A 12,862-nucleotide genomic window follows, 5' to 3' on the forward strand; every position below is an offset into this window, starting at 1 on the left:
CTGGTAGGCATCATCGGTCGACTCGAACCTACCACATAATATAAAGTAGACATTCACAAGAGAACATGCAATATGAAAGTTACACCACCCTTAAGTCTCTATCCATATGTTTTCACCATCTCAAGTATAATACCCATAAACTAGTACACTGTGAACCTAACCTCCTACCTCATTCCGCTACTAACTTTAATATTTTAACATTAGAACTTCTTGTCATTTTAAGGCTTCCCAAGCCTATCTTTTATATTCCTCTAAGGTTTTTCAAGCCTACATGTTATGTCATCATAATGTCGAATCATAGCATAACCCTTCTATTAGATTAATATCCACGAATATAAGACCACCATATTAATTTCAATCATAGCCTAACATTTCTACCACATTAATATTCATGAATATCATGCTATCACTAGCCCTATCAACCAACTTACTAGTCCTTCTCAATTTATCATGCCAATTCCCTGACCCTTTTGGAACAGTACATAAAACAGGCACCTTAGGCCAACTCATCCATATTGACTCGCATCTCCATCATCATATAAGTTCTAAAAATATTAAACAATCATAACCAGTCTCAACACTTAATGTCACACCCCGAGCCTATACCCTGGGTGGGACTGGCACTCGAGAACCATTGTTGGCCCTAAGTGAACCCTTGGTCTGGCTTAACTCATAGCGAAAGACTTAAAGCATTAATACAAGGATTCAAATGCACTTTAAAACAACTGTCTCAAATAAACGTAGAACGTTTAAGGATAAACATTCAAATTAGCCAAAGTGGCAACTCAAGTCTTTTAGCAAAACATCTTAAATACAAGACTAAAGAACCCATATCTAACTATCTATGAAGCCTCTAAATAATAAGAGGGATGTCGGGACAAGACTCCCGATCATCCTAACAACTAACTAACAAAGAAATAAAAAGGGAACCCTCCGGAAGCAAGGAGGCTCACCAACTGACTCTGAGATGCTCAACTGGATCAACGAGACGCTGAATGCTGATACTGATTACCTGTATCTGCATCATAAAATGATGCAGGCTAAAAGGCATCGGTACATTGAATGTACGAGCATGCGAGGGGAAAACTAAACATGACATAAGCTTGAAAAGAATCTGAAGAGAACACTTACCTTAGCTTTACTTAACTCATGGATACTCAACTCAAATGCAGAATAAAACAACAGTAAAAGTGAAGTTGATATAAAGCATTTAAACCAAAATAAGAACTCAATTTACTCATATAATAAGGTAATATACTTCTGTGGGAGTTTCTCTAACTGATAACCATCACTATGAGTTAATGTGATGATACAACGTCTCGTCCACGCTGCTAGAACTGTCCTATAACTTGTCATGATATAGAACGCATCAACTAAGTAAATCCACTAGTCTATGTTAAAAAGCATTAAGGTGTCATCTAAAAAAGTATGACCCTTTCTACCTGTAACACCCCTAAATATTAACCAAGAGTCGCATGCCGATTTACCATTGCTTAATTACTATAATATGTTTTATTCTCATTTTGGAAACATGAAGTTTTGTGATAATTGAAACTTGCTTAACATAAATTGTGATCGTAATTTAAAGTATTCTATTGGGGTATTTTCGTAATATTCTAATTAAAATTATGTATAACTTTAAAAGGAGGTGAGGGATATATATATAGGTGTATATGTATGCATTTTGGGCAGCGCATAACTATTTGGGCAGCCACCTTTTGGAGACAGTTGTGCATTGTGGTAAACATCACATTTGAGACTATATTTTGACACCTCTTCTAGTCAAATTTGTCTCACCTGAAGTATAAGAACCTTAGAACATTATCTAAAAAGTTGTTCTTCAAAATCACAAGAGAAAAACTTGACCCTTTTGGCTGGAATTCGAGACACACACTTCTTTTTGGTAAGTAGTAAAATCTATTTTGGAGTTTGGTAGTGTTTAGTATTTAAAGCATAATTTGAGTTATAGAACTTCGTTTACAGTGAATAAATATGATCTGGAAAGCTAATTCGTAGACCTACAACTCTTATGTTTATATAAAACTCTAATTTAGCTGTTATGGATTCGAAATATGGGACGTAACATAGGAAAAGTTTTGTCCAGAGTTCAAAAGTAGAAATCTTGTATGGACAACTGTTAGTGTTTTGAATATATCCTTTTGTACAAAATATATTTTGCGGTGATTCTTGTTTTTTTAGCAACCTTAAGAGATGTACCTACATTTTTCATGAAGGTTATAAAGTCTAGTTTTGCCATTTTCCTTTTGAAATCTAAGTTGCAACATAAGGTACTAAGCTGGCTAGAATCACTATTTTGGGAGCATAGTCGTATTTGTACAGACTAAGCTTACTTGTGAGGATAATCCTATTTTACTTCGACATTATTGAGATACTAGGAATTAAAGAAGTTATTTAATTGTGTTTTTAAGGTTGTATATACTCGTGAACAAGTTGAGGACCTTAAAACATTAGTTGGTCTACGGTCTGAACTCGCGAAGTTGTGTTGAACTGTTTCTTTGCTAAAGCACTGAGGTTTGTGTATAAACTTGTACTTGCACTCTTTTAACTGCTGGTATAGCTGAAGGTTGATCTTGGTCCCTTATTTACCTCTTGTTACTTTGCATTGTCGTGTTGGTATCCTTTAAGACGTTAAAGACGATTGTGTAACTCGCCCACTCGTATGGATTTGTTTGATCACTTGGAACTCTTGTTGGGACCTTGTCCTTCTTGTGGCTGTGACTTTGTCATTATTGACATGCCTCTTGATTCGGATCATTTTCCATCTTGACTTTGAATTTTTAGTCTGTATTAAGAATGAAAGTTGTCCATTTTAAGTATGAACTAGAAAGTCATTTTTAATATAGTTCTTGGTTCTCTTGATTATTGGGTTTTGACCCTTCTTGATACAGGGTGTCGACCCTTCTTGATACCTGCTTGTGCTTGGTGTGACGACATGATGTATATATTGGGCGAGCCTTGTTATTGAATCTCTTGGAAAATGGTGCTATGAGCGTTCTTGACATTTGGATCTTTAAATATTGAACTTGATACTCTTTTTATAAGGTTTACTTGATTTAATTATTATATTTCAATGGTGCTGCCCGTGACTTGAGAAAGTTAACTTGGTGAATCGGATGGCTCCGAACCTATAGTTTTTACACCACTAAGTTATATGCTTAGTGATAGTTGTGTCTATCGTAGGGAATGATCGAGTGGTTGCATGAAGCTGGCCATTGGAGATGGAACTTTTGAGAGCCTTAAAGGAAGATCACATTTGCATATAGCATCTATTTTTGTATAAACCTTGGGACTTGTACATGATCTATTGTGTTGTATATTTACATGAAATTTTGAGGACTAATTTGATCATGTCATCATGGGTTGTAATATAAGTATGTCTATATGTTTGGTTCTTTTGGGGTGTGTAAACCCAAGCCTTGTAATATATTAAATTTATCACTAATTTTGAATGATTGTGTGAAGCATGAACGACCTAGTTTGGGTACTTGGAAGTTGGTAATATTCTTTTTATGTCTTTTTTACTATGGTGAGGACAATATATGCATAAAAATCTCGTGAGCTATTGGCTTATATTATTTCGGAAGGGTCGCTACACTACCCACGATGGCTACATGGTTTATGGAGAATTGAGTTATTATGAACTCGTCCCCATATCAGTGCTCAATACTACTCCCAAAATATACTCAACTCATATGTTTTAAAAACAAAAACAATTTCTGTGATTTGAGGTGATTACTCAAAAACTAGCTTAAAATCTTTCTTGGGAATCGGTATTTCCTTTCTTGTTTAAATGTGAAACATTTTAACTCTTGGAAATACTTAGTTCCCGTATAATCTTTTGAAGAAATGTACTTTACTCTTACTCTTTACTCACTCAAAACTCAAGCCTCAAAACAAAGTTAAAACATTTGTAAAAGACTTTTGGAAGACTCTATTAACTTCTCTTAACTTGACTCTTAACTTTCCTTGAATTGAATTATGGATTCAAGGCTCATGATCTCATGTTTAGGGATGATTTCATGATGTTTAGACGTACCTTAGAGTGTAGAAATCAACTATAAAACTTAGGTATGTTGCTAGGGAACTTAAACGGAAAGAAGTGGGAAAAGGTGGAAGACTTGGTGTCCCTAGCGCGGGGCGCCAAAGGGCAAACTTCAAAAGATGGGTTGGGGCGCACTAGCTGACACGGCTCCCCAAAGCCCAAAATTCAGGCTCTCTGAGTGGTGCGGCGCCCCAGCCCCCTCCCTATGTATTTGACGTATTTTCTTGCTCGTTTTTCAACTATAAACCCTCTAGATTCAATTGGTTCTTTTCCCAAACACTTATATTCAACTACATAACCAAAATATGTAAGAATCTACTTAAAACAACACCTAATCTCATGAATCAAACTGAAGAAACTTCTCAACAACTTCAACAACTAGAACCCACAAAAACTTACACAAATTTCATCAAGAACTCATAATCTTTTCTTTCAAGAACATAATTATGCTGAATTGAATCATGAATTGCGTGTGGGTGAACTAATCCAATGCTATGTAATCTCACATACCTAGTAGGGATCACCCCTTGACGAAATACATAAGCAATTCTTCAAGAACTTGATGACTCCTTGCTTCTTCTTCTCTTTTCTCCTCTTCTTTTCTCTTCTCTCAAAACCCCAACTTAATTTCAATAGTGTAAATTGAATCCCATCAGTTGAGACCCCAACTTAATTACCAAAAGCGAATTTAATGAATTGGGTAGTGAAAAGACCACAATACCCTTCTAAAATCCGGTTTTGACTTTCCTTATCTAGACAACCCAACTTCAAATGGGCATATCTCCCTCATACGAACTCGAAATTGAGAAAACCCGGCGGAGTTGGAAATATAATTCAAAGATCATTCCTACGGTATGTTGTAGTGCACCTAACTCATCCTGAGCTAGGATTTATGGTCGTTTGAAGTTGACCAAAAACTCATCCTTAGCTTAATTTGTCAAGCTTTCCAAATTTGATTATTTCCAAAAACGATTTCTTCCCAATTCTAGTTCTTTCAAATAGCGAGGTGTTACACTTAAATCATACACTAAACCCCCGGTCATCTGTCTAACTTTCAACATAATTGTTGTAATGCTTGAAACCTAAGAAAAAATAAAAAATAAATAAAGAATACATAATATAGTTTCTTTTCTTTTTTTATAAAAAAAATTAATTACTTTTCTACTTTTAATTATTCAATATATGTTTTAAGGGAAAACTATATTATATACATCCATATCATATATAAGAGTTTCCTAATTACGATTTTTCTACCATATATTGAGGAAGATATATCTAAATATATGTATTTTTGCTACCAGATACATTAAAATAGGGAGAGAGGCGAGCACAATGTGGAGGAATGTGAGCAAGATAGTCATGTATCCCAGATAGATGTGAATCACACTAGATACATGTATTTGTATGTATTCGGTGTGATTTACATGTATATGAGATACTAGATTCATAGGGGAGTGGCGAGCGAGGTTTGTCTATGTATCCCAAATGCATGAAAATTTACTTGGGTACAATGTATCTAGAACAAATCACACCTAATTTTTACCTCATGTATCCTGAGATACATGTATCTGGACGTACCAAAATTTAATAAGATTCATAGTATTGCAAATTAGAGTGTATCTAAATAACAAACTCCTAAACTAATGAAATTTCTGTAAATTTTTCAAAATGAAATCTTTTTAGAGAGAACACTCTCTATTTAATGATTGTTGAGTGGTCTGAATCTGAATAAATCAAAGCCTAGAAAATAGATATCGAATACTCGATGTAAAACCAAAAAAATGAAGCCCAAATAATGTGGAATGTAAAGCCTTTACTTTAGTTGTTTTTCCGGCCGGCTTTGAACACAGGAAAAGAGCACAAAGTATACAGTGAAATATAGCTAAAGAATAAAGATACACACTCGTTTGGTAGAGTGTAGAAAATAATGCTAAATATAGTATTAGCAATGCTTGTATTAGTTATACTTACATTAGTTATACATACATTATTTGATTTGGTGTATTAAAAATGGCATGTATTGTACAAAAATATCCTCCATAATTATGGTGAAAAAAATGTAGAAAGGGTTTTGAGGGGTAATTATCTCTTTAAAAGGCTAATGCATGCATTCAATCCCTTTACATCACTAATACCTAGAAATTCATGGTATTAGTAACACACTCTCCAATACACAATAAAGTGTATAATTAGTGCAAGCATTAATTATACATAGCATGAAAAAGTGCATCAAACAAGATACTACAAATACATATAGCTAATGCATGCATTAATTTTGCTAATACACTCTACCAAACAACCTGTAGTCATTTAAATTTATTAAATATAGATTTATAAAATGATTCAGATTATATTAAATTCTTAAATATATTATTCCAAATAAATATTGTGAATTAATATAATTGAGTTAATTATTTAAATCTAATAAATATGGATTTAATTAAAGTCCGCTCCATAAAGCTCATATGACATGTCACTTAAATCTGATTGGCCAAAGGGAATTCTATTTCTATCACAACTCCTCTATTCTAAAACTATAAATAGAGGTCCTCATAATTCAGAAAAGAGAACCAAAAATTCTAAACAAGAAGCTAGAAAAAAGTTGTGGTACAAACGCCATAAAATTCTCTATAAGCTACAAGTTTAAGAATTCAAGCATTCAAGCATTCAATTTCAAGAACGATCAAGATCAAGACCATCGGATTCAAGAAAAAGCACGAATCCCTTGAATTTAAGTAAAAGTCAAGATCAAGATGAAGTTCAAGTTCAAGTTCATCAAAGATTCAAGAACAAGCTTTAATGCCTTTGAATCATATATAGATCAAGTTCAAGATAAATTCAAGATTAAGCTCAAGAGCCCTTGAATTTATATTTGAAAAGGCGAATCCAGAGGAATCATAGAGATTGTTACACTCGCACATTGACATAATAAATACGATTGTTGCGATATTTTTCCATTCTTGATTATTATTTTCTTGGCGTGAATTTTATTGTTTACAAATTCGGACACGCCCAATGGGACAATCTCTACCTCTCATCTCAACTTTTCAAGCATCACAAAATATCAAAATGTCTTCCACTATAGAAGAACAACTAGCAAGCTTAACTAAAGCAATTGAAGACCTGACAAAGTGTGCACACGAACAAGATGCTAAACTTTCCAAGCTAACAAATAAGATGGATAACATGATTGAGAGAAGATTGAATCAAGCACCTCTGAAGCTTCCTAAAATTCAAGGCAAAAGAGAGTATTGTGTAAAGCATATAAAGATCAAAGAGATTCATATCTCCGCTGAAGGTTTGATTATAATTGATCAATTGAAGGACTTCATCATAGAGGTTATTGAAGACAAATTTGAGTCTTCATCCAATTTTTCTCCCACATATGCAAAGCCATATACACAGAGGATTGATAACTTGAAAATGTCTAAGGGCTATCAACCTTCTAAGCTTTAACAATTTGATGGCAAAGGAAATTTCAAACAACATATAGCGCACTTTATCGAGACTTGCAATGATGCTGAGACATATAGTGAATATCTCGTTAAAGAGTTCGTTCGATCTCTCAGAGAAAATGCCTTTGATTGGTACACAAATCTCAAACCTAATTCTGTAGATTGTTGGGAGCGATTAGAGCAAGAGTTCCTCAATCGTTTCAATAGCACGAGACGTGTCGTTAGTATGATTGAACTTACAAAGGCTCGTCAAGGTGAAGATGAGCTAGTTGTTGACTTTATCAATCGCTGGAGAAGTTGGAGCCTCAACCGCAAAGATCGCCTTAGTGAAACTTATAGCATTGAAATGTGCATCCAAGGCATGAATTGAGGTCTTCACTACATTTTTCAAGGATTAAATCCCAATACATTTGTAGAGTTGGCAGATCGCCTTAGTGAAACTTCTAGCATTGAAATATGCATCCATGGCATAAATTGGGGTCTTTACTACATTTTTCAAGGATTAAATTTGAATACATTTGAAGAGTTGACAACTTGTGCACATGACATAGAATTAAGCATAACTTTAAGAAAAGATCAACGATCTCTTATCTATGGACCTCGTGAAGATGAAGCTATAGAAGAACTCAATAGTGGGGGCAAGTCTGCATCCGAAGATGACTTTGAAAAGTCAATGTATATCTAGATGCCCCCTAACGCATGAGCTTAAACTGCAAGTTCCAACGCTCCTTAACGCATGAGCTTAATTTACATGTTCCAACGTTCCTTAACGCATGAGCTTAAACTGCAAGTTCCAACACTCCTTAACGCATGAGCTTAAGCTGCAAGTTGCAACGCTCTTTAACACATGAGCTTAAACTGCAAGTTACAATGCTCTTTATCGCATGATCCAAAACTGTAAGTTATAATGTTCCTGGAAACACAAGTTTAAACTGTATGCCACTAACCTCTTCAAATTTGAGCTAAATCTTCAAATTAAGATGCTCCTTGAAACATGAGTTGTAAGTGCATGTCACTAAACTCTTCAAATTTGAGTTAAATCTTCAAGTTGAAATACTCCTTGAAACACGAGCTTAAACTGAATGTCACAAAGCTCTTAAAATTTGAGTTAAATATTCAAGCTGAAATACTCCTTGAAACACGAGGTTAAACTATATGTCATAAAGCTCTTCAAATTTGAGTTAAATCTTTAAGTTAAAATGCTCCTTAAAACACGAGCTTAAATAGTATGTCACAAAGCTCTTCAAATTAGAGTTAAATATTCAAGTTATGCCTAAACTGCATGTTACTCTTGGTCCACAAGAGTATAAACTATGTATTACACATAAAAAACACTCTCCTAGAATTACATTGTGGCTTGATCCTCTTCATTGAGGTACGTAAGCGCTTAGAAGCATACTTTAAGTCCAGTTGCATGAGTGTCAAAAAACCACATGTTCCCACTTGATTTGTCACATGAAAGTTAAAGCTATGAGTAATCTTTTATCAAACATCAAACTTGCACTAAATGGTGGTGACTCAATGGGGGCAAACCCATATGTATAAAAATTGTTTCAAGATGAAGTCTTTAGAATCTCCAAGTATGCAAGTTTAAGTCTTTAAATTCTTCAAGTTTGCAAGTTGAATAGTCTGCAAGCTGAAGTCTTCAAATTCTTCAGCCTAGTGTCACGACCCAGACCATCGTGATTGACATCCACACTAACCCTCCGGTGGGTGAACCATTACTACAATCCAAACTAACAACTTAACCAAATACTACACATTTAAAGATACGGAAGCAAGTTTAAATGATCAAAAGAAATACGGAGTTCCCATAAACTCCAAAGGTTTAAACAAATAACTAACCAAACAAATGCGGAAGTCTTAACCCCTAGAACATGAAAGTCATGGTACCAAAACATCTAAATTCAACAAGTCTAAGAAAAAGGGGGTACAACCCCAACCAACATAAGAAATAACTAAATAGTCTAAGTCAAAAGGAAATGGACTAGACGATAGGAAGGACTCCATGACAGCTTGCATAGCTGAGGTCTATCAATCGCCATATGAAGATGCTCTGTACTCAACAAAGAACGAGCAAGTGAATTATCAGTACACAACCACAGTGTACTTGTAGGATCACACGGCTATCCCAGTAAGTACAACATATATAAGCAACCACAACATAGTAAATAATGATATGTACAAAATATATATACACATTGGTTATCATTTTAGAGCAACAAACATTCTTCCAATATCAATCACCATTAGATATAAACGTAATCATCACAAGTAGATACACACCATAATTCAATGGTCCTCTCACGGAACCCAATTCAATGGTCCTCTCATGGAATCCATACCCAAACTGTTAGTGTACCGGAACATGGTACCCGATCCCAATTAGTGTGCCAGACGTGACACCCGATCTCATATATGCGCCAGAATGTGGCACCCGATCCAAGTTAGTGTGTCAGAACATGACACCCGATCCAATCATCATACCACAATCACAAATACAATGTACATTCACAAAATCATACAATCAAGTGTTAATTCATGGCATACAATCGTTCATTCATACTCACTTACATTATATTTGATCAATAGTGCTACATTCACGTACATACATGTATTACAATGAAGTAATTACCCACATACATCACACAAACATGACATCAAATCATCACCTACCTCTAAACCAAGCTTGAATCCTCCTAAGATACTTGATCCTTCCCTTTACAGATCCTTTCCACTTGTTCTAGGTCTACAAACAATCAATTCAATGCGAGGATCAATAATTAAGGTCTAATATATCCGGATTATAACAAAACCAATAACCCTACACCAAACCCATGATCTTAAGATACATCTAAGGCTTTTTCCCACCATCCAAAATAGTTCAAAACCTTCCCTCAATAATATATAATCAAGATTCCAAGTTCTACGGATCAAAAAATGGATTAGGGGAGTAAAATCCTTACATTTAGTGTTAGAAAAGGTGGAAAACTGTCAAGAACTTGCCCTAGTTCATCTCCTAGATTTCAAGAATGAAAATTGCAGAATAATGACGTTTTGGGGTTTATTTTTGACTTAAGTCGCAACTGGATCGCTATGGCAACCCCCATTTCGCCACAGCGGCTCCGCCCTGGTGGTTTGCACGGAAACAAAGAGTCAAAATTAGAGTTTCAAACCCCATTAATACAACACACCTCCAACTCATGACATTTAAAAACTTTCCTTTCACGCTAAGTTTAGTTTCGAGAGTTCCACTCACCCGAATTCGATTCCATAAAGTCGTACGGGTTCCTTAATGTCTTATCTATCCACTCATGTGATCAAATTCATAATTAGATCTCCCATTCATTACTAGATTTCGCTAGACCTTGCCTGACTCAAATTTCATTCAAATCTGGACTAGGCTACAACTTTTCAAGTCACTACTCAAAAGTTTGCTAGCCCAAATTCTTTCCTCATTGGCTTTTACATAACTATGGGAACAGGTCATTACAATAGATATCAATTTACCTGTCACTCGTCCCCGAGTGATAAACTAGGAAAAACTAGCTAAGGTAAGAGTAGAGTAGTACCTGAGTCGTCAAATAACTGGGGATACTTGTCCCGCATACTTTTTCTGTCGACTCTGGGTTGCTAGAAGCTTAGCTTGGATGCTTCTCACCTTTTCTTGGGCATCTTTCACCAAATCAACTCCCAAAGGATTTACATCTTCAGCCCCAAACCACATATGAGTGATCTACACATCCTCTCATACAATGCCTCAATGAAGTCATCTCAATACTCAAGTGATAAATATTGTTGTATATAAACTTAACTAACAACAAAAACGATTCTCAATAAACACCAAAGTTGATTACAGCCAGGTCTGCAACATGTTATCAAGGACCTTGACAAAATCATCAGGACGAATCATTTCTCAGATAAGCATGATAAAATTCTAAATCAATACTCGCTACAATTAGAAGTAAACCTGAACCAACCACCACACACTCACAATACCCAACAATCATAGTTCTTATCAACATCTCCATCTCACACATAAATTTCCATGAGCTTAAGTTACAAAAATTTGGTTTTTAGACATTATATACTCATTGAGGGATATGTCCAAGCATACAAACCCTCTAACAGCACTATCGAAATGCTAGATTTAGTAACTGTGATTGTAGATTACCCTTAAGAACAGTAGAATTGGACCCAATGATCCCCACATTTAACCACACATAATCGATACATGACCTCGATAATAAGATGATTATTAAGATTGTCGGACAACCATAAATACGCATAGTAGCTCTTCTATAAATTCTCATAAGCAAGGTGGTACTTGTAGAACCACTAAAATACTTTAACAACTACAAGACAACACCAAATATGTCATTTGAAATAACCAAATCTTCCCACTCAACCAAGAGAACATCGCATGATTGGTACCCCTGATCCACCATTAGGTATCCACACACAAAAGTGAAAACACACGTGATCATAGCTAGTGAAACTACTCACCACCATGTACAAAACGAAATAGATGGTCACCTAAGAATTTTACAGAATAACACTAAAGGTTTTCCTCTGAAGAGTCAATACTAGTCATTTCCATTAAGTTGACTTCACATACTTTGCACATCATTCCACCGAAGTCCACACTCTCAATACTAACAACCATCATGAACACTCCGACCATTTACCTTACTATAAACCAACACTTTTAAATGAAAACCTTTCTTAGGTACTTAACAATCAACAGTAATAAACTTTATGACTCAACCCAGATGTAAGTTCTTTCAATTGCTCAATATCGAATACAATTTATCATTTCTCACATTGCCAATTCATACCTTAACAAAATACATCACCACCAATGTAGACTTACAATGAAAAAAAATTGAATTGTAAGTTCATCTGTATAACACAATCCCCTTATCTATCAACATTAGCTTGTACCTTGAAGATTTTTATGAATTCATGGATATTCGCTTATCATTGATCGCATCTCCATCGATCTTACAATATCCTTAGCTAAAATCACTCGTACTCATTACTAAACTCAAAAACAAACCCAAAGCACTTATCATCACACTCGAGCTAATGTCTGTACACTCTTTTCTCAAATCTTTTCATATAGTTTTAACCAATCTGATGGACCCATGACACTATTACCATCGCCACAACAACGAATGAATTCACGCGTCTCTGAACCCAATTATCTACCCCTCTGGAGATACCTCTTTAGCCTTTGCAATCAAACAAAACATTTTTGCTCTCACCTCTCTCTAAAAGTTGTACGAGATCCCACTATTTTTTTTCATTATGACTCTAGCTCTTTTAAATTCGATTCGAGTAG

Source organism: Solanum stenotomum, chromosome 8 (assembly GCF_019186545.1).
Source record: "Solanum stenotomum isolate F172 chromosome 8, ASM1918654v1, whole genome shotgun sequence".
Lineage (NCBI taxonomy): Eukaryota > Viridiplantae > Streptophyta > Magnoliopsida > Solanales > Solanaceae > Solanum > Solanum stenotomum.